Consider the following 24479-nt stretch of genomic DNA (forward strand, 5'->3'; position numbering starts at 1 on the left):
GAGTGACTTCCAGTCCAATGCTTATCAAAACTTTTGCATTCAATTTGATAGATGATCACGACATTGTTTTCCAAACTTTGCCCTACGATAGGAAATATACACTGTTTATAGCACCCCTAGACTTATTCACAGCATCACCCTCCTGAAACCAGTTATTTCCTTGATGACAAGGCAACCAATCAAACATATGGCTGCATTCAGTAAACTTGCAGTCATGCTATGTATAAAAATAAATATTTAATTTTAGACCAAATTTATAGTGTGGAATTTATTCTCTAATTGAAATTTATATCATTTCTTCCTGAAACATTTTTCCTGAAGATGCAAAGTATTTTATGTTTCAGCAATAGCAATTTTATTCTTCATAATTAATAACACAATTGCTGTGTATCTCTCATCTTGATGCATTACAAGAGTCTTGACAGTCAGAAGAGTTTGCAAAATGTGTTATGTTGTGTTGCTTAAGACCTTATTAGGGAAACTGTCTTGCCTCCAAGTTAGTTCTGTTCACTACATTACAATGAGACTGTAAGTTACTTTGACAGGAAAACAGGAAAAGGAAGTCTATACTCATAAATATAAATAAGGGCCCAGACAAAAGAGAAAATGTAAAATCATTCCATAACCTACGTGGTGATTGAGGATCCTGATCAGCATAAACATATAACTCAAACACAAGGCTATTTTCTTTTTCCTCTGATATCTTTATGAACATAATCAAGACTTTGATACAGTCCTTACTAGCCAATATTATAAACACTGTTAATGTTTATGAATACATATGACTCATTTCCATTTTTAGCATTTACATATCACTAAAAATAAATGCCCTATAATTCTGCTCAACTCAAATATTAAGAATCTACCAGAACCTATTCTCCTCTGTAAGAATAACAAAATAAGCTTATTTCATGGTTATGTGCAATTATTCTAGTGCAAAATATTCATAAAATTGATTGTAATATATGACTATCTTCTTTAACATGTAGTCTAAAAACATAAAGAGGGCAAGGACAGCAAAATGCTGCTCATGATGGAGATTTGTTATTAAAGTGAAATAACAGAAAATTAAGCAAAGGATTTTCAGGCCAAGGAAAGCAAAACATTCTGCATTCTGATGACTGTTACGGTATTAATCAATTTTGTTTAGTGAGTACTCTCCTGCTAAACTTGTAGAGTGCAATATTAATTAATCATCTTTACCCTCGAAAAAGAAACTTTAGTTTCTACTGCTTCTCCTCTCTCTCAAAAAGAAAAAAACACAGAAAGAAACAAAGAAGGAATGAATTAAAGAAGGTAGGATGGAGGAAGAGAGGGAGGGAAGGAAAGGAAAGGAAAAAGAATGAAAAAATGTGAGGGCTGGGAAGAAGAGCTTGGACACAGATTGGAAAAAAAAAGAACCAGGTAGGTTTTCGGTTGCTTCAGAAACAAGAAAAAACATCATGGAAATCTTAAAGTCAGGCGGCAGTCAAACTCTCCCTTTTAATAATGACCATTGCACCACATGGTTTGTCAAAGTTCACAACCCTTGGAAGCAATGATAGCCATAATCAGATGGGTGCCACGTGGGGCCAACATCCTTGGGGAGCTGATACACCACATCTGTACACCCAGCTTCAGGTAGTTTGGATAGCATAATAAGATCTGGTCTGCTTACCTATAGTGGCTTTTGAATATCTTGTATTGCTGCATGATATGTCTGTCTTTAAAGATCAAGAAATAATACCCTCCAGCAATCATCTTTCATCAGTCATTTGGGGCTCAGGAGAGATTAAATTCAAGTTGCCAAGACCTGATGTGAATGTTCCCTTGTAAACATACCTGGGCTTCATGCTGCTTTGTTACGTGGCTACTTGCACAGTTTATAGCCCCAACACCTGCCCAGGATTGTAGGAAATCTATGCCCAGTGTCCACATTTTGTTCTTTCATTTGACTGAGCATTTATTTTAAATGGAGAGTCTTAACAATTCTATGTTTCCTCTTCTTTGAATTGATCTTTTGTTTAAAGAAACATTTAGTGCAAAAAAAAAAACCAAATGAGTACTTTATTCCCCTCTCTACTCTTTGTACCTTATTCATCTTCCTTAGCAGGCAAAAAGGTCAGCAAAAAGAAAAATTTCACTTATTCATGTTGCTGCTTCTAACCACAGGCTGATTTTTGATCTTAATAGTACAGGCCTTTTAGTGAACAATATGTGTCTTTTTATAGGAAATTATATTCCTCCTAACATCCCAGGTATATTTCTCAAATAATTTGTTCTCTTTTAAACTCAAAGTACTAGGGCTCATTGCCAAACCGTTAAGTATTAGAAGAGAAGCTCCAAAAATGTATACATAAAGTAGAGTAGGTTTAAAATTGAGGGACTGTCAATATATATGTTGTTTTAGTCAGTTCAGGCAGCTACAACAAGTTACCAGGGACTGGGTGGCTTAAAAAACAAACATTTATTTCTCACAGTTCTGGCGGCTAGATGTCTGATATTAGGGTGCCAGCACGGTCGGGTTCTTGGTGAGGGCCCTCTTCCTGGCTTACAGATGGTAGTCTTCTTGCTGTATTATCACATGGCAAAAGAAGAGCTAGCTAGCTCCTGCCTCTTCTTATAATAGCACTAATCCAATTAATGAGGGCTCCACCCTCATGACTTAATTACCTCCCAAAGGGCCCCGCCTCCAAATACCATCACTCTGGGATTAGGGTTTCAACATGCAAAGTTTCAGAAGACATAAACATTATATAAGTCATACACCATGTAATGACATTTTGATCAACCACAAACTGCATATATGATGGTGGTCCCATAAGATTAGTACCAGAGCCTAGCAGTGTAGTAGGCTATACCACCTATGTTTGTGAAAGGACACTCTAGGATGGTTGCAGAACAAAATGGTCTAACAACACATTTCTCAGAATGTATTCTTGTCAGTAAATGATGCATGACTGTATATATAGATATATACTTTGATTCCAAGTGCAATGAGGAATAAAGACAAGATTATGAAATATCATTGACATCTTTCATCAACCACAAAATCTGTAGTCAATACCTTTGCATGGGCTCTACCACTCCCACCTTAAAGGAAGTGTCCTGGTGTTTATTATTGCTTTGATAGCATCTTAAGAAACCACCTGAAAAAAATACTGAATATTGCAAATGAGTGTACTTCTATTGGCAGAATTCCTGGTATTCTCAAGATGATAGTGGAGAAGATATAGTTTTTATCAGTAAGAACTCCATATCTTCTCAACTACAAGTGCATAATTTTAACATCCATTTGTTCTATCAATAAACACAAGACTGAATCAAGTTATCAAAATGTAGTTATAGATTTTATACACTCTTTATACAATAATAGACTCTTGTACACTGTTAATGAGACAGGTAAAATAAATTACTGTTATATGGCTGTTGATATATCAACACACATGCATAGCTACTAAAATGGATTAATAGAAAGAAAATGGAGTCCATTGTTCTTTTAATCTTGATTTTCCCCTAAGATATAAAAAGTGATAAACTATTTTAGAGAGAAATATAACATGCAATAAGTGCCAGATTGTTGCACTTTCTCCAGACATCTGCCACCCTTCTACCTTCTATGAAGAGAGGAGTAAAAATAACAGGACTGACAAAATCATGCTTCCTAAAAACCATCCCTGCAAAAGAGGTAAGAACTAAAAGCTTTCTGGTTATTCTCTTCCTAGGGAATGAAAACATGACCATGTAGATGTTTCAGCAAGATTCCAGATAACTGGTAAAACCAGTCTTAAACCCACAACTCCACTTCAGAAGAACTGCTCATTTAGTATCCTTAGGAACAAAGAAGGGACATTGTATGATATCTCTCCATTTCACCCGCTAGTCCCTTTGAAGAGTTGCACATGACATTCAGTGACAAATCACTTCCCTTAAGGCTCTTAAGTCACATATCAGTCACTGCAGACTTGAGATCTAAGTCCTCTACAAGAGTATCACTCTCTACCCAAGCCAAAAATGTGCATTCCAGGAATCCTCACCTCGTCCTGCAAAGCTGACCCCTCTGCAACAGGCTTCCTTGAGGGAGGCCTTTAAAATAGACAGAAAATAGCTGTGTCCCCTTCTCACAACAGAATTCAGGAAAAGGTAGTCTTTAAACTATTTTCATGGAGGTTTTCTCATACAGAGAAAATGCATATTAAAACATGAGTTTACTATATACTACTTGTTTTCCCGTATAGGAAATGAATTAAAAATTAATTAAAATTACAGAATTCTAACACTCTTTCTAGATAATCAATGTGAAATTAAAAATCAAGGGAAATATATAGTTCTAGAAAAGAGAGATATATCAGGCATCTTTTTTGTATATGTGGTAATGGAAGTGAAGGAAATGCTATTATCTAAACTTTTCCTCTAATTATAATTTGAAATGTACAAGCAGTCAGTGATGTGAATATAATACTTCTAGGGTTTTTGTTGTTGCTTTTAGTAATGTTTCCCATATTCTTCATAGCATGTGAGTCAGCTGACTTGGTGCCTAAGCAACGTCACATCAAAATATCCAACCAGTCTGGCTGTTCCATTGGCTATACAACACAGATGGCTTGTGCGATTTTGTGGATTTAGAAAAATGAACCAACTGAATAATTTCGGCCCAAATAGGTATTCACACAGAAAGTCAACAAGGTCCGTATACATATAACAAACAGAAGTTTCCACCAGTTCTGTTGACCCTGCCCTCTAACTAGGCAAGACTAGGAAAACATTTGTATGATAGAGAGTTCCCAGTTTCTGCATCCTTCTCACATTAACTACCTGGCTTGATCATCTGTTACGACTTTCCCAAACCAATCTCTTTCTTATTTGTATGTGGAAGAAAGGCAATCCCTAAGGAACTACACACAATTGAGGTATTTTATGGGTGCAGTCAGCATGTAACAGATGACTTATGGCAACCATCTGAAATGTAGCAATTTTGCATTTCCTACGTCCATTTGCTATACACCTGCTATACTCTTGAGACATAACCAAGACCCTAAATGTTTCATCATGTCTGGAAGACATTCGGAGATGAACTTCTTATAAAGTAATAAGTTTCCTTGGGCATATCTGTTGCTTCCAGGTAACCATAACTATGATGGTTATTAATATAGTCATTGGTGGTAATGTCCTGAATGTCTCAGTCACAATTAAAATAAATAAAAGGAGGCCAGAGGTTACACACAACCCACTTTAGCTTCTAGAGTAAACCAATGTCAAGATTTGCCTGGCATGCTTTTTGTCATATGTACCTCAGTCTTTGGCAAGATAATTATATAGAATAAAGACGGTTTTTAAAAAAACAACTGTTATTGGCAAAATGTCAAAATTTCAGATATATTTAATAGTAGGCAGGCATAGCTACATTATAATAATGAAATGTTATTTCACTAATATTCTGGCTGTTTGTTGTATCTCTGATAACTTCATTATTTTATTATTAAATTAATCTTCCTAATGCTTAGGATATATTACCTGCTACTCAGAATCCTTTAACGCTTCCCCACTAGACAGTGGATAAAGTCCAATCTCCTCACTTAAGAACACAGGAATTGACAAGTCTATCTACCTCTCTAAATTTAACTACCACTGCCACACTGGATAAATCATCTCAGTCAAATTCTTCTACTTACTGTGCAAGAACAAGATGTCACCATTCCCTTAGGAAGTCTGCTCACACCATTCTTTCTGCCTGTTCACTCATCTCTTCCACAGTTAGAAGCATCATCCTTTCTTCAACACTTCTGCAGAGAGTGTCAGATTAGGTGATGGTAATATCTATCAGCTTCTTATTCTTTTTATTATCTATCAGACAAAATGCTTGGAATATCCTCATTATATATGAATTCTTATCCTCAGTATTAAGACATCAAATTTTAAAAAATCATTTCTACTTCCCAGAAGTTTCATTAATTCAGTCCACATATATTTTATCAAGTACCTATAGTGTGGTAATATGATACTGACAGAGGCTGACACAGGTCTTGCTTTCATAGAGGGCATTGGTGGGGGGAAGAGTGGGAGCAACAACTAAACTACAAAGCAGGTATTGTTATTATTCAACGTCACATATGGACAAACAGTCTTAGAAAAAAGAAATGTTAGCTAACTCCATACACTAAGCAGAGGTGGATTTCATTGTTTATTTTTTTCCACTTGTTCTCTCATTCCTTTGTCTAAGACCTTTATCTATGGTATTCTTATGGTGTTATGTGCAGGCAACATTCATTCAGCACTTAGTATATGTTATTTCGCATTGATATTTAAATTTCCACATGTGCATCCTTTCTTCTTAAATAAAATGTTAAAGCCCTTGAAAGTGATGACCCGATCATATATCTTTTGTATCCTTGAGGCCAGGGCCATGTCCGATCTGAAATGCAGATAGTCAGTAAGCTTGATGATGATATGAACAGTCTCCCATTTGTAGTTATTCTCAACAGATATTACAATAAGTTTAACCATAGTGATATTTATCCACCTACACACTGTCATTTTCAGGCATGTTCTTTTAAAGCATATCAAATATGTTTTAAAGCATATCAAATTATTAAAATACAAAAATTAAAAATGGCACAAGACTATTCTCTAATCCATAGACTTTATTCAGATTTTGTCAATGGTTCCAGTAATAATTACTTTAGTAAAAGAATATTCAAGATCATGCATTTCATTCAGTTGTCCTGCCACATTAGTCTCCTTTAATCTGAACAATCATTGAGTTTCTATATTTCAAGACATTGGATTGACATTTTTAAAGAGTCCACTTATTTGTAGAATCTCCCCCGATTTGGATTTGTGTGATGTTTCCTCTTTATTAGATTCATATTATGGACTTCTGGCAGGAGAACCTCAGTGGTGATAAGGTGGTGTAAAGTTCTTCTTAAAGCATCCTATCAGGCGGTACATGCTATCAGTTAGTCCTGTGACTGGGACTAACTGTTTAAAGTGGTGTCTGCCAGCATGCTCCGCTGTAAAGTGAGCATTTACCCCTTGTAATTGATAAGGCTCTTATGAGGAGATACGTAGAGACTATGTAAATATTCTCTTACTCCTTAAACTTTCGACCACTGTTTTTCATATCCATTAATAATTCTTTCATGAATCAATTATTATTATGACAGCAGCCAAATGGCAATTTTTTAGTTCTATTAGTCAATGTTCTCCAGAGAGACAGAACCAATAGCATGTGTATGTGTGTGTGTATACGTATGTGTGTATATACATATGTATACACACACACAGAGATTTATTACAAGGAATTGGCTCACACAATTATGGAGGCTAACAAGTCCCATGATTTGCAGTTGGCAAACTGGAGACCCAAGAGAGCTGATGGTGTAGCTCCAGTTCAAGTGCCAATATAAGACCTAGGAAGAGCCAATGTTTCAGTTTAAGTCTAAAAGTAGGAAAAACCCATGTCCCAGCTCAAAGGCATTCAGGGGAGGGGAACGCCCTCTTACTCATGGGAGGTCAGCCTTTTTGTTCTATTCAGGCCTTCAACTGATTACATGAGGCCCACCCACATTAGGGAGGGGAATCTGCTTCACTCAGTCTACCAATTCAAATGTTAACCTAGTCCAAAACACCCTCACAGAAATATTCAGAATCATGTTTGACCAAATGTCTAGGCACTCCATGGCCCAGGCAAATTGATGCGTCAAATTAACCATCATACATTATTATATCAGATAGGACTTCTCTACCACCCATATAAAATCACAACCACATTCCTTCTCTACTTCCTTTAATCTTCTTTATTTTCTTTCTAGCACTTATCAGCGACTGGTGTATTATATATGTGTTCTTTGTGTACTATCTCCTTCCTCCTACCCACTCTGACCAGAACATTTGATTATAAGCTCTAGGAAATTATGGACTTTGTTCTATTCACTGCTCTATTTCTAGTGCTCAGAACAAAAGGCAGTCATTGAACATTTGCTCATTGAATGGATGAATACCTTCCTTACCTGCCATAGTCTTTAAAAGGTAAACTAACTTGTTCTTTTATCAAAAAGGGGAGTAATATACCATAGAATTTAGTCACTGATGTGTGATAACCTAGAGACGATCTTCTATGAGGTAGCCATTGGTGACATGTGGAAATTGTTTTTTGCTTTAGAATATACACATCATGTGGATTATCATCATTACTCTTAAAGAATAGATGTTTATTTCTCAGTATTCACCAAGGCATTAGCAAAATCTTTTGATGAGCTTTTAAGAGATTGCCAAGTTCATAATTGTCAGAACTACGAAAGTATTGATTTGTATCTTAAAGCTTTCGCTCATCTTGTAAAAATAGGTAAATTTCTCAACTATTCAAATAACAGTTTACACAAAATAGTTATCAATTGAAAAGTTGTGATGACTACATTTCTGAGTTAAAACAAACTAGCACAGTGATCAGTTAACAAAGAATATATATAATGTGCCTTCAGCTCTGATTTCTTGCTGTTTATCCTGACAACCATCTCCATTCTGCTGCTTAGACTCACTTTATAGATAAAAGAAAAACATTTTTCTTTTCCATTTTCCTTCTCCCAGTTGCCCTCTTTCTCTCATTTGATCTCATTTGATCTCGTTTCTATTTTTGACTTCTGTTAGGAAATGGAATTTTTCTGTATTCAATGTGCAATGCCCTGTATCTTCAACAATTTTGCTTCAATGATACACAAATCTGGAAACTGATAGCTGCAGCCCGTCAGAAGGTATTTCTAAAGAAAGGGAAAAATTTCTAGGGTTCATTTTTTATGGGAAGTTTCCTAATGAATTTTTAAAGCATGTATTTTTTCATTCTTAGCATCAAAGTCTATTATTTTCATAAGCAGTTTTGGGAATGGTATATCCACATGTGAAACTTTGATAACATCCTTTATTATGTTCTTCACACATGTAGAACTCAATTATTTCAAATCTGTTCAATTAATGCTCTATTGCTTTTTCATGCTGGTCAGTCAGTCTTTTAAGCTCTTTGCAGAAATAACAGGAGCTTAAACCACATAATACTTGGTGTTTGAGGAGGGGGTATGCTTTGAAAGGCTCAACTCTCTAAGCAAAGTAGTTCTAAAACCTATTTTCATTTTCTTGATGATAATCCATCAATTTCTACAGTCCTTAAAATAATAGAAAGTAGTTAAGCCACAGGGTTTCAAGTCTTACCTACCACTGGAAGCTTATGTCCTGTTTGGAAGGATGTAAAAACATTTTTATACAAAGAAAAATTAATAACCTCAAGCATTTGGATAAGGACAAATAATCCATATGCTCTAACATTTTGGTTTACTTGGGGAGCCTTCAAAAAGTGTCAAAAAGGAAAAAACAAATATTTCAAAGATACCTTGAAAAGAAAATTCTAAAAATTAAATCTTTTCCCTGTAGTGACATATGTATTCATTTATTATAAAGATAATTTCAAAGAATCAGAATCAAAATAGACTGTCCCAGCTTAAGGATGCCAGCGAAAATTTTTCGGTTTGATAACTATAAAAACGGTTCAAGAAGCTAGGAAATAGAGACTATGATTCTCTTTTCATCTCTCTCTGAAATTTCAACAAAAGTTTGTTTTAAGGCAGCAATAATCACAAGCTTCTGGAGCAGAGGCAAAGATCAGCACACCACAGTCCTGGATCAAATCCAGCTAAGGGCCTGCTGTGGAACGGTCTTTAAATTTTCAGAGTTCTAAAAAAGAAACAAAGAAAGAAAAAGAAGAACATGCAAAAGATATTGTATGTAGCCAGCAAACCCTAAAATATTTATTACCGAGCACTACACAGAGAAAGTTGGCTGGTCCCTGTTCTAAAGCAAACTTTGAAATTTAAACTTGTATTTCTTTTTCCTTTACCACGAAAGCAACAAAGGAGGACACAGAAAATTAGAACCAAGAAAAAGCACAAACGCCATATCTACCACCAAAATTATCCAGGAATATGGATTAAATGCAGTGATGTGCTGGAGTTGGTCATCCTGGCTTCCAAGAACCAATTATTAAACTTTCAGGAGTTTTGTGAGTTAGTTGGTAAACCACTGATAATTTGAAATTGGCCATTTGTGAGAGTATTTACACCATGGAAATCAGCAAGCACAACAAATATGTGGCTTTGTTTATTTTCATTTTGTCTGCTTTCCAGCACACCAGTGACTGAATGTCTTCCTTTACTTACTTTATAATTCACATTATATTCTTTCTATCAAAGAATCTCAGAGTTGAAATTATCTTGCTCAACCATCTATATGTTTTCAATGAAGTGGTCCTTAGCCTTTTGCATACACTTCTTTTGACTGAGAACTTGCTTTTTGCAAGGTAGCCCATTCAATTTGGGGTTTGTCTAACAACCACCATGGGTTTCCATTTCTACAGTATTACTGACTAAAAACCTTCTGTTCCCAAGTACAAAGAAATTCTAGAAGAAATATAATGAGCAGTTTTTTTTAAAAAAACGTACCTATGTGCATGTGTTTTGTGCATGCATTTGGCTCTCCCACAGGAAAAGCAGAGGGGCTGGTACGTGAGCTGACTCCATAGAAACTGTGTGGAGGGCTACTGCTCTCATAACCGAGGGATTTAATATTTGAAGGTCATGAGAATACAGAAGAGGAAGAGATGTTATCACACAGATTCTCAATGAAGGCTGGATGCTTAAGTGGTTATTAAATCAATAAGATGCTATTAAATGACTTACCACCTAACAGCTGGTACAAGGGGGTGAAAAGGAAATTGAAGATTGGGTTCTGATTGAAAAAAAGTCTTCCTTGAGAATTCATAAGCCAGAGGTTCAGATTTAAGCTACTTGCTTGACCTGGACCCTACCAAGCTGAAAAATTAACTTTATAAGGGCAATTATAATAATTAATGGCATTTGGCAAAAGCATATGCAAACCTCCTTAAAAGACGAATTGTCACAGATAAGGTCTTCTAACAAAAAGCCCACAAAACGCAAAGTTGCCAAATACTCCAGGAAACAATAGACCGCAACAAAAGTCAGTAAACCCAACAGACGCACAAAACTTCAGATAATAAAGTTATCAGAGTTAAGTATTTTGAAATGATCATATTCGTGAAAAAAGAAAATTAAAGGCACAAATTATAATTTAAAAATCTGCCAAAATTGAAAATGAAACAAGTTAAACTTCTGGAAATAAACCAAATAAAATCACTGTAAAGAGATTTAGTAAACTCTCAACGTGTAAAGAAACTCTAAACATGTAAACATGTAGAGAAATTGCCTAGGCGTGAGCACACATAGAAGAACATTTGGAATAAAATGTAAGAGACATCAAGGATAGAATGAGAAGGTCTGATACATCTTTAGTAGGAGTATACAAAGAAGCGAATCCAAAGAATGGGAAAACATGACATACTGAAGATTACGACTGAGAATTTCCCATAACTGACTAAATGCAAGAATCCTTAGGCTCAGGAAACATACAGAATACAATAGAAGAAAAGTAAAACAAAATCCACACCTGGGTACAATGACTATAAAGACAAAGAACAACTCTTAAAAGTGTCCAAAGAGAAAGAAAAAGATTACCTTAAAAAAGAAGATATCTTTAATAAATTTTTCAGTAGCAACAACAGAGCCCAGAAAGTATTGGCATAAAATGGTTAAAATAAATTATGGATAACTATTACCCAGCTAAACTATTATTCTAGATGAAGACAACATAAAAGAATTTTCGGTCAAGAATAAGAGAGAGGAAAAATGGGTTTGCTATAAGAACCAGCAAAGGACGCACTTCATGGAAGGGGAATTTAAACTCAGAAGGAAGGAGCAGCAGGAAGGAGTGGTGAGAAAAGAAAGTGCTATGTAGATTGCTAAATCTAAAAAAGCATTGACTATACGTATTAGTCTGCTTGGGCTGCCAGGAGAAAATACCACTACTTGGTCTCTTAAACAACAGAGATTTATTTCTCACAGTTCTGGAAGTCCAAGATCAAGGTGCTGGTAGGATTGGTTTCTGGCGAGACTTCTCCTTGTCTTACAGAAGGCTATCTTCTCCCTGTGTCCTCACATGGCCTTTTTTCTCTGTCCTGTACACTCCTGGTGTCTCTTTCTCTTCTCCTAAGGACTCTAGTCCTATTAGATTAAGGCCCCAGCCTTATGAGCTTATTTACCCTTAATTACCTCCTTAAAGGCCTTATTTCCAAATATAGTCACATTGGAAGTCGAGGCTTAAACACGAATTCTGGGAGACACAATTTGGTCCATAACACCATAAAAGAAAATAAGCAGAGGTAATTTCTAATGGAAAGGGAAAATAAGGTAAAATTAAAATACCAGGAAGCAGCATGTAAAAATTTTTGTCTGAGTTCTCAGAAGGAGGAAGAGATGTAAATTAATTTTAGATTTTATGTCAAATATGCATGTTAAATCTTTAGAACATCGATATAGATGTATAAATTCCAAACAGAGGAAGGAAAAAAAAGAAAAAAGAAAATTTGCTCACCCTACTAGGTTAAAAATAAATGGACTCATGGGAGAAAATACACTTAGATTTACCCTAAATATTCTAGATGAAATATAAAAATATTTTGTCTATTGATGACTTTACAAGAAAGTAAGGGACATTCAGGCTCATTCACAATTAAACAGAGGCAGGAGCCCAGACTGATAAGCAGAACTCTTAAGCTCAGTTTTGCCTTGAAGGCATTTGCTGAACCAAGAGAATTTAAGCTTTGGTTTTTATGGATTGAAGAAGCTCAGAGAATAGGAGAATATAAACTAACAAGCATAGAAGGAATGACAGAAATAAAAAACCAGAATTTTGTGTCTCCAATATAATAATTGATTCAGACAATAATCATCAAGCCCATAAGGTGAGATGTTGCTGGGGAACAGAACATTTGCATCCTGCCAAAGTATCATCCTACAGATTATTTGTTAGTTTAAAAAATAAAATAAAATAAAACAAAAGTGAACCTTAACAAAGGTAAAATATCATGGTCACCACTTTAACCAAATGATCAAGGCTAGCGTCATTAAAAATGAGACAACCTAAAGGTCCCCGATGGGTGTAACAAGAGGCACATAACATCACCTCTGAAGTACTCTTGCCAAAAGTAGCATTCACGATTGAACCAAATGTACAGATTTACCTTGTAGGTTCCAAGAAAAACAGGATATAGACAACAAGTTCATACCATGGAAAAATAGAGAGATCAGGACACAATGGAGACTTTCTGCATGACAACTGGCCAGGTCTCTTCACAAGTCAATATCATTTAAAAGAAAAAAAAAAGAAGAAGAAAGTTTAGGGACTATTCTAGATTAAATGAAACTAAAAAGGAAATTTGAATATGGACTGTATTTAGACGATATTAAAGAATTGCCAGTTTTCTTAGGTATATGAGAATTATTTATTTTTGGAATATGTACACTAAAATATTTAGATATGAGGTGGCTAGATGTTTGTAATTTACTTGCAAATGGTTTAGCATAGATAAATGAGTCGATAGATAAAGCAAATATGGCAAAATGTGAACATTGTTAAGGTCAGGAGTACAGATCTTAGAGTCAAACTGGTCTGGTTCAAGTCCTAGTTTCACCTCATTTTAGTCCTAACTCAGTTCAATATTGCTTATTTCCTGGTTGTTCCAGAAAGTTCTGCCCCCCTGAGATGTCCCTTGCCTGGATGACCACCATTGAATTTAACCATGATCCAGTCTTGGCCTCTCACACAGCCATTCCTGACCACCCTGCCTGCATGGGTCTCTTTCTGTGGCCAGGCTTCCCCATGGGAATGGGTTTGAACACTCCCCCTAAATCCTGCTCTGTTTATAATCTTAGGCTTCACATGAGGCTGTGATAGAGAACAAGACAAAAGACCAAAACAGGGTCTGAGACTCAGGAGAGAAATCTCTCAGTTACTTAAACTAGACCACGAGGAGGGCATTAGAGACAAGAAATAAGAAAAAGTTCAGCTATCAGAATTAATATTTTCTTTCTAGGCCCATGGTACAGCAGCTAGAGTGGGGCAAAGGAACTGAGGTGGAGCCAGGATGAACCATGTCACCCCTACCTTGTCCCCTTCTAGGCATGAAGATCATCAGTGGTTAATCAGCAGGCTCCAGGGGCTATCACCATACCAGTCATAGGAACCTCTGATAAGACCTTTGCCTCTTTGTTCGGTGGTTTCCATCCCCTTGCAAACACCTTTGCCAGCTGCACTCAGCCTTTCAATGCCTTTGTCCCAGTGTAGGTGGATGAAGATGAGAAAACACTTGGTGCCTTTGGCTACTTTGGCTTCAAAGGGCCGAGTAGAAGTCCAAGATGAGCCGCAGAAGCACTGTACCCTCTGGAAAAGGTGCAGGACCCACCCACGGTGCATAAACTGAGGGTGTCCCTGAAGGATACCTGTCTTGGCTCCGCTAAGCTCATGAAGATCACAAGGCCGGAGTCTCTGGTAGGGAAACTAGGGACATTCTATTCCTTCTGACAAGCTAGTACTCTTTCATCTCTTCATTCTGTTTCCTCATATCCCACTCAGTGTACCCACATCTTCCTCACTCTGACTCAGTTTTCCTTGGGCACTGTGTAGTTACACTGTGAACATTTCCACCATAGATAATCTGGGTGATCCCTTTATTTGCAAAGAAGTCATCCAGCCAAGCACTGGGAAGACTGCATGGAGAAGGCTTTCCCTTCCAGTAGGAGCTCATCCATCAGGATGACATCATTGTCAACTTCAAAGTTTGTTCCTAGATTAGTGCCCCAGATATTAGGATCCTTAAGCAATAGTAATTCTTAGCTTTATCACAGCCATCCTTGGCTCCATCACAGCAATTCCCCAAAAAATATACCCACCATGCACAAAGCTCACATAGCATGTCTCTGTGCATTTTCAGGAAAATGTTCCCATTCCTGAAACACTTCACAGCTAGGCTGTCTTGTGATGGGTGGGGGGAGACCTGACCCAACCCTGAGGTCAATTTTCATATTCTTACTTTTTGATCCACTTGCCATTGCATGGCTAGAGGAATAAAATGGATAAAATGGCCCATGAAGTTGAGTTTGGGCTCCTCCATGGGATACTATGACTATTCAGGAAGTAGAGCTCCATCTCCATCTCTCCCAGCCCACAGCTGCCTCAGGCAGGCCTGGGTACCGGGCACTGAGCCTGTGGGCTCTGAACTAGAGATCCCAGCCCACATCACTGAGTGTGGGACAGTCACTAAGGGTCCTCAGGGTGGGTGGAGGAGCATAAGGGGAAGGTGAGCCCATAGCCCCGCCGCCACCATCCAGACTCCACAAAGATAGGGCTGCAAGATCCCTCCACTCTAATCTGGGCCTTGCTTTTTTCCAACTCCAAATTTACAGCGTGTCTGTAATTTTCTAATTATTCCGCATAGCCAGATATGAACTGACAGTCTCAGGTTTGAGGCCACTAATTCCTCAGCCCTGAAAGTTTCAGGTTTTTCCAGGAACTTTTTGCTATTTCCCAGTGCTCCACACTTTCAGAGTTTCCTCTATCTGAGCTCCAGCTTTCCCGTATAATCTGGCCTTGCGTTGTATCAACCCAGACATAGAATTCAGCTCCCCTCTTCACGTTTACCAAGAATCATTCACTTACACACAAAACATGAGTGAGCAATGGAGTGTCTATTAAAGATATTCTAAGGACGACAAAGTGAGAGAGAGGTCCTAGAATACTCTAGGGCAAATAACTTACTACTAATAATTATTTAATAATTTAAATTTAGTAATTTTTGTATAGCAAACTCTCTTTTAAGCTGCTCTGGCCCCAAGAGTTAAATTTCCCCTCTCAGTCAAGGTAGTGCCCATCTGCCTGGTCCATTTATTCAGGTCCTCATCCCCCAATATAATTTCACCCATAATTATACACAGTAATTCAGCTTTCCCAAGTCCCGCATCTGACCTGCCAACCTAAATCCAGCTGGATTCTGAGCCTGGGTCGGGCCTTTAAGTTCTGTTGGATTTCTATAACTCAACATACCTGCTTTGTAGTATTTCACAGACTCTGCGAAGCACTTTCTGATTTTTACCTTATACTTCCTAAGTTTCCACCAAAATTCCTATTTGCCTTTCAATAATTCTTAAAAATAATGAGGTTTTACATATATATATATATATATACACATATTTATGTATACACACACACATAAGATCAATATATGAGATTCATCTTTCCATTTTGGCAGGCATATAGCAGCATTGTAACACTGAATGGTTTGTTATTAAGCTTACAAACTGTAGAAATCAAGCACTGAGTCATTTCATTTCTTTGATTTCCTCAATCTCCCTCCGGTTATAGTGAATAACCTTGTGCTAGAACACTCAAAACAGTTTCTATAGGGAAAACGTCATGCACCCATATAAAGAACATACTTGAAAAATAAAGGTTAGCAGAGGAAACTAGCCAATCACAGTGAAAAATGTAATAGAAAGCAATCGTACTTAAAGCAGTCTAGTACCAAAAAAGGGCTAGAGAGAAAAATAAATAAAAAGGAATGCAGTTCAGTAACTGATTTAAACATCCATGGAAATCTTGTCATGAGGTGTTCTGTATAAATGCGGGAAAGGTTATAGTTAATGTAGTCTGTTGAGGCACATGGGTAGCTGAGAAGAAATGATTTCCAGAATGATGAAAATAGAGGCTGAGATGTTTGTTCGGGAAGACCTGGGTGCTGATGTTACTTTTTCTGTCCTAGGTTCTGATATGGCCCTCATGACATGGAGCTGATACAGGGAACATGGATGATTCTATATAATTCTGTAAATGAAAATGCCTAGTGGTGTGTGTTCACTTTCTGAGAGGGTTCATAAAAGAAGTCAAAAAGGCCTGCAGTTTGGCAATAACTAAACTTTCCAGACCCAGCTGACCCCATTGTTGTGAGGAATAAATCACCCACAGCTGCTTGACATCATTCACCATCTTAAGGCCAAGAGAAGCACCTGTCTTGCATGGCCACGTCTCTTCTGTAGACATTGTGTGGTCTTTTGTGTGAGTATGCTGCTCCTTCTCATTAATCTGTGGTCCATCTTAAAAGCTGCAGAACCCACCTCTAGAAAACTACCTTATTTCTCTGCTTCATTCTTTCCTTAAAATGTGTCAGTAAAATCAAAGATTTAAATATAAGGAAAAAAATCATAAAAACACCAGAGATTGTTTTAGAAAAATATTATCAGCAACGGTATGCTTTCATAAACATGGCAAAAAACTACTGAAAATACTGACTGATAAATGCTTAAGTTTTAATAAATAAGTTCTAATAGGCTTAGTTGTAAAACTGTTGGCCACTCTGGGGATGAAAATATTCTCCTGAGAGCTATAGTGAGAGTTCCAGTGCTAGTCACTATTCCCAGTTAACAGACTTCATTTGTATCTTTACTGGTGAATTAACTGAGTTAATCCATGGCGTATTCACTGGACAGGACAACATCATCATTTAAATATACCTGTAGAAACTATAGGTTGTTACTGGAAGATACTCAAAGATGGAATTACTATTTGGTGCAAAGTTTAAAGAAATATTTGACCTTATTTAGTAGCCAGCCTTTCATCAAAAACTTCTCTCCTCTCCTTTCATTGATCTCTCACTCTATGTCCCCTCCCCACTTGTCCTTCTCTCTCTCTCGCTTGCCCCCTGTAGTCTCCTTTCTGTAGGAGGAATCATAAGAGCATAAATAACAGTTAACTGTGGTGAGGGATGGGGATGTGGATTTTCAATTTCAATATTTTTACCAAAACTATTTAAATGTTCTAATTTTATAAGTATATATTGCTTTTATCTTTTATATAAAACATGTTAAGAGTATATTTCTGAACAAGGAGATTATACAACCACCCACCCCTAGTTTTAATGCTTTGGTAGAACATAGATTTTTTTTTAAGTTCATTTTTTAACATTTTTAATTGTGTTAAACAACACATAATATAAAATTTACCATCTTAACCATTCTCAAGTGTACAGTTCATTAGTGGTAAGTATATTCTCATTGTTGTGCAACAGACCTCTAGAACTTTTCCGTCTTGGAAAACTGAAATTCTATTTCCATTGTACAACAACTCCCCATTTCCCCCTCCCCCACCCCTGGCAACCACCATTCTACTTTCTATTTCCATGAATTTGACTACTACTTTAGATACCTCATGTAAGCAGAATCATGCAGTACTTGCCTTTTTGTGACTGGCTTATTTCACTTAGTATAATGTCTTCAAGGTTCACCCATGTTGTAGCATGTGACAGGAATTTCTTCTTTTTTAAGGCTGAAAAATGTTCCATTGTTTGTATATACCACATTTTTTTATCTATTCATCTGTTGGTGGACATTTTTGTTGCTTTACCTCTTGGCTTATGTGAATAATGATGCAATGAATGTGGGTGTGCAAATATATGTCTTCAAGATCTTGCTTTCAATTCTTCTGGGTATATACCCGGAGGTGGGATTATTGGGTCATATAGTAGTTCTATTTTTAATTTTTTAGGAATCTCCATACTTTTTTATAGCAGCTGCACAATTTTACATTCCCATCAACAGTGCACAAAGGTTCTAATTTCCCTACATCCTCGCCAGCACTTCTTATTTTCCGGCTTTTATTGTTATTTATAATAGCCATCCAAATGGGTATGGGATAATATCTCGCTGTGGTTTTGATTTGCATTTCTCTAAGGATTAGTGATATTAAGCATCTTTTTCTATGCTTGTTGTTCTCTTGTATATCTTCTTCGGAGAAATAGGTATTCAAGCCCTTTGTCCATTTTTCAATTGGGTTATTTGTTTTTTTGTTGTTGAGTTAGTAGTTCTTGGTATATTCTGGATACTAACTCCTTATAAGACACAGGATTTTCAAATATTTTCTCCCTTTCCATAGGCTGCTTTTCACTCTGTTTCCTTTGATGTTCAGAAATTTTTAAGTTTGATATAGTTCCATTTGTCTATTTGTGCTTTTGTTGCCTGTGCTTTTGGTGTCATATCCAATAAATCATTGTTAAATCCAATGTCATAAAGCTTTTCCCCTATGTTTTCTTCTAGGAGTTTAGCAGATTTAGGTCTTATACTTAGACCTTGAATCCATTTAGAGTTAGTTTTTGTATATGGTATAAGGTAAAAGTCCAATTTCATTCTTCTGTTTGTGGATATCCAATGTTCTCAACACCATTTGCTGAAGAGACTGTCCTTTCTCCATTGTGTTGTCTTGTTGGAACTCTTGTTGAAGATCATTTGACCATATACACCAGGGTCTATTTCTGGGCTCTATTCTGTCCCATTGTTCTATCTGTTTCCCTTTATGCCAGTATCACACTGCTTTCGTTACTGTAGCTTTGTAATATATTTTGAAATCAGGCAGTGTGATGCTTCCATCTTTGTTCTTCTTTCCCAAGATTTGTTTTGGTTATTTGCCGTCCATTGAGATTCCATATAAATTTTAGGATATTTTTTTCATCTGTGCAAAGAATGGCATTGGGATTTTAATAGAGATTGCATTGAATCTGTAGCTAGCCTTGGATAATATGTCCATTTTTAACAATATTAAGTCTTCCAATCCATGAACATGTGATGTCTTTCCACTTATTTGTATCTTCTTTAATTTCTTTCGGCAATGTTTTGTAGTTTTCAGTGTACACATCTTTCACCTTGGTTACATGTATTCTAAGTATTTTGTTCTTTTTGACGCTACAGTAAACAAGATTTTTTTCTTAATTTCCTTTAGAACATAGAGGGGGGCCGGCCCAGTGGTGCAGCGGTTAAGTTCACACGTTCTGCTTCTTGACAGCCCGGGGTTCACCGGTTCGGATCCCGGGTGTGACATGGCACCACTTTGAATGCCATGCTGTGGTAGGCATCCCACATATAAAGTAGAGGAAGATGGGCATGGATGTTAGCTCAGGGCCAGTCTTCCTCAGCAAAAAGAGGAGGATTGGCAGTAGTTATCTCAGGGCTAATCTTCCTCAAAAAAAAAAACATACATATTTTGCAAAAATATTAAAAGTCTGGATTCCATGTGATATGTGAACAGTCACAGACCCTGAGAAAAGGATTCAAGAACAAATGTCTTATTTGGGAGGTGACCCCAGTAGGCACTGGTAGAAGAGCAAGAGACAAAGAAAGTAAGGCAGCCTATAAAATATACTTTGTTCTGACAATTTACTGGTCTTTGTCCCCACTGGGATGAAGCTGGGAATCAGTGTGGCACACGTGTCTCTGAGTCATCCCACTGGAGGGATCATTGGCTGAGAGTCGCTCCCAGGGATCATTAATTCTCTTGCCCCTCAAGCCTGCCAGGGCACTGGGAAGAGCAGGCTATGGCTACCAGGGAGAATCCTCAGGGAACTGGAAACCCTTTGTGCTCAGCAGTTGTAATGCCTGAGGAGGTATGGGCAGGAAGCTTTAGGTCGGCTTCAAATATCTTGACATTTATTTAGAGTAGTAGTACACTAACTTCCCCTGGTCTGAAGTTTCAAATGCATCTTCTCTCTCTACTGCCCTGATTCATCCACTCCTGATTGTTGGGCTGGACAGGACTTCCAGCCAGGGCTTGTCTGAGGCCAGCTAGAGAGCAGATGAACTTCCAATATGATTAGGTTAGTGTCCATATTTATTTCCCTACACAGGGAAATCATCCTAGATTTATATGGGAAGTTACTCCCCCACTCCCTTCTTCTCCCCATCCCTCCCACCCCTACACATACTCTCAAGTCCACATGAATCAGCATAGGCAGTCAGCAAAATATTCTGAAAAAGGCCAGATAGTAAATATTTTGGGCTTTGTGAACCAAGAAGCAATATCAAGAACATTATATAGTCAGTAATATAATAAAAGAAAAAAGCAAATTTCCACATTGTTTTTTACAAAATTCAAAGTGTAAAAATAATTGAGTATGTTTTGTAATAGAGGTCTACAAATGAGAAGACTGGAATTCTTTTCTTTTGAAGGAGGGATGACATTTCACTTACATGAGGGAGGGATAACATTTCACTTAAATGGTGTTCAAAGTTAGTATTCCCTATAATAAAAAGCAGTTGAAATGTTCATCTGTTAATGCTGATCTGTAATGAGATTTTACCAATTTCATCTTTGAAAAGGTCTTTTCACACAGATAAGTATTGTCAAGTACTGATACTAATTCATGAACATATAATTTTAATTGAGGATATTCATCATTTGGAAGACATTTATAAATTCTATTAGATTCTTCTCTTGGTATTTGTCTTTCAGTATGTCATTACAATGTAGATTAATCACTTCCAATTGAAGGTTAAGTGGAAGCTCCTCAGTTGTACAGTTAAATGGATTTTGAAATATAGAAATTCCCTTTTCATTTATATTGAGGTCCGAAAAATGCACTAGATCTGTAGTTTTAGCTTGAGAAATATACCCGTTGTAAATGTGTGTGGGATTGAGGATCTTACTTCTTGTTTTAACTCTTAATACTAAAAGAAGTGTATAAAGAAGCTTGACATTATTTGTGATTCAAACGACGTTAGTTGTTGTCAAAATATCTTTACTGCAGTATAAATTTCATATATAAGGGTGCTGTTCTGCTTTGCAATTTTAGTTTTAATTCGTTACACAACATTATCAAGTCTTCAGCCAAAGCAAATTAATTTCCGAAATTTGCAGTGTTCCATAACAGTTGAAGATCATTCTTCTTGTTCAGAAAACTTTCAGTCTCAGTCCTGAGCTCAAACCATCACGATGAAATTTCATCCCTGTTAAGTGATCCGACTGCCGGGTAGTAGGGCAAGTTATGATATTTAGCTTCTATTTTTGACAAAAATTCCCAAAACTGATGATGATGGGTAAGTCCACAAGAGAGAATGAAGTTCACCACTGACATTACCAGTTCAATAACACATGATAGATTCAAATATTTTCTGCAAAGTACTTGCCAATGAATAACACGATGAATAGCCATGGCCTTTAAACACTACATATTTTCACAAGCTTTGTAAATTTGTCCAACTAAACCTATTCCTATTCCACACATATGTTTACCACCTTCAGTTATAACACATCTTAGCAGATTCTACTTCAGGTGGTACTGAATTAGTTTTTCTTAATGTCTTTGAAAAAAATTCTTGCCTGTAAATGTTCCATACAGATTAATTCTTCAGTCTCTTCAAACTTTGTGTTGACTCCTCAAATAAATAATTGAGCAATATGGTAGCATCTGTAAACTCACCAATAACTAAAGAAAACTACTCAAAATTGTTTGCCTTGTTTTATAATTAACTATTGACGTTGCTCCAAATGTCTTCAACTCTTTAAGCAACTGTTCTCACTGAAAAGCTAATAGTCTTAAACAAGTTTGTTTTTTCTAAATACATTTCTTTCGTTGTTTCAATCATCCAGATTTAATTAACACACCATCAGGGAGTGACTTTTCTCGCTTAGTTAACAAATGAGCCATTGCAAAGTTTACTTACTCTGTTTGCAGCTTCAAGTTTAGTTTTCATTGTTGTGAAGAATTTCTGCTGAGATGAGATAACCTCTTGCAAAGTTTTCTAATTTTCCTGACCATTGCTTTCCTGTGCATTGGGAATATTGTGATGGGTGCTTATTCTGGTAATATCATTAGATATTGTAGTCTTTTGACACATCTGCATGGTCACTGTATAATAAACACAATTTGGGTCACCTAATTCAATAATAAAATAATTCACACTTCATTGTGCTTTAAAAGTATGATATTTCGTATTAGTTTCCTGTGGCTTCTGTAACAAATTACCACAAATTTAGTGGCTTAAAACAACTCATAATTTATTCTCTTACAGTTCTGGGAATAAGAAGTCTGAAACAAGTCTCATCGAGCTAAACTCAAGCTATCAGCAGGGCCAGTTCCTTTTGAAAGCTTTGAGGGAGAATCTTTCCCTTGCTTCTTCCAGCTTCCAGAGGCTGCTGGAATTTCTTGGCTTCTTGCTTGCATTGCTCCAATCTCTGCTTCTGTCATCACATCACTTTCTCTGACTGTCCTATGTCCCTGCTGTAAGCACCTGTGTGATTACATTGGATACAACCAGGTACTCCAGGATAATCTCTCCATCTCAATATCCTTAATTTGATCACATCTACAAAATCCCTTTTGCCATGTAAGGTAACATACAGCTTCTGGAAATTAGGACATGGACATTTTTGAGATATTCAGCCTACTGTATAAAGTCTACTTTTCTCATTTTGATATAATGAGCATGCACAAATAAAAAGTAAATAAATAGTGTAAGTGTAGATATGTAAAGGTAAATAAATAGTGTAGTGTAAAGTAAATATTGTGTACAATAATATGCATTTTGAAATTCTGTCAAGTTATAACAGTATCATTGCACTTTTTAGTACACTCAACATGACGAGAATGCGGTCTTTGTTGCAACTACTTAACTCTGCTTTTGTAGCATGAAAGCAGCCATAGACAATATGTAAATGAATAAGCATGGTTGTACCCCACACTAAAACTTAGATTTCATATAATTTTCAAATCATGTAATATTAATCTTCTTTTGATGTTTTCTACCGTTAATAAAGTGTAAAAACCATTTCTATCAGGCCATACAAAATGAGGTGGCAGGCTGGACTTGACATTTAGGCCATAGTTTGCTGACGCCTGGCATAAACCAAGAGACAACATGACAGCCAGACAAGATCTACAAATATACTTTGGACCACCAAGTGTTTTAAAAGAAATAATCTCACATTTAAAAACCTTGCTTCCTGTCTCCTCTTATAAAATCTGAAGATATGGCTACACTGGGCCCACATAACAAAATTCCCACAATGAAATAATTTACCACCTTAAATAGAATGTGGACTCCCCATCTGGACTACTTCAATCTTATGTCTTTGAGTATATGACCCTGGTTTCTGGTTTTTTAAATTTATTTTATTGTTTTTTATTAATTAATTTTTTTGAGGTAACATTGGTTTATAACATTATATAAATTTCAGGTGTACATATGCACTCCTATGTTCATTGCAGCATTATTCACAATAGCCAAGACTTGGAAACAACCTAAGTGCCCATCAATGGATGAATGGATAAAGAAGGTGTTGTATGTATGTATAGTGAAATACCACTTAGCTATAAAAAAGATGAAATTTTGCCGTCTGCAACAACGTGGATGGACCTTAAGGATATTATGTTAAGCAAAAGAAGTCAGGCGGAGGAAGACCCTGGCTTTTAACCCTCTAAATTTCCTTTTGAATTCTTTCCACAATTCCTTCCAGGCCATGATTTCTCAACCTTCTGCCATCACAACCCCTCTCCTTTGTACCAGCTCCGTTTCTCCTAAAATATGGCACCCAATAAAAAATGCAATACTTTACCTACTTAGTGCAAACCCTAAGTGGTTCTTAACCCTAGCTGTACAATCAAATAATATGAGGATATTTTGGAGGACAATTCCAGTGCTTGGGTCCAACCCTAAACCAATTAAATAAGAATTGCTGGTACTGGGGCCCAGCTGTCAGTATTTAAAACACCCCAGTTGATGTCAATGTGA

This window comes from Equus przewalskii, chromosome 13 (assembly GCF_037783145.1).
Source record: "Equus przewalskii isolate Varuska chromosome 13, EquPr2, whole genome shotgun sequence".
In the NCBI taxonomy this organism is placed as follows: Eukaryota; Metazoa; Chordata; class Mammalia; order Perissodactyla; family Equidae; genus Equus; species Equus przewalskii.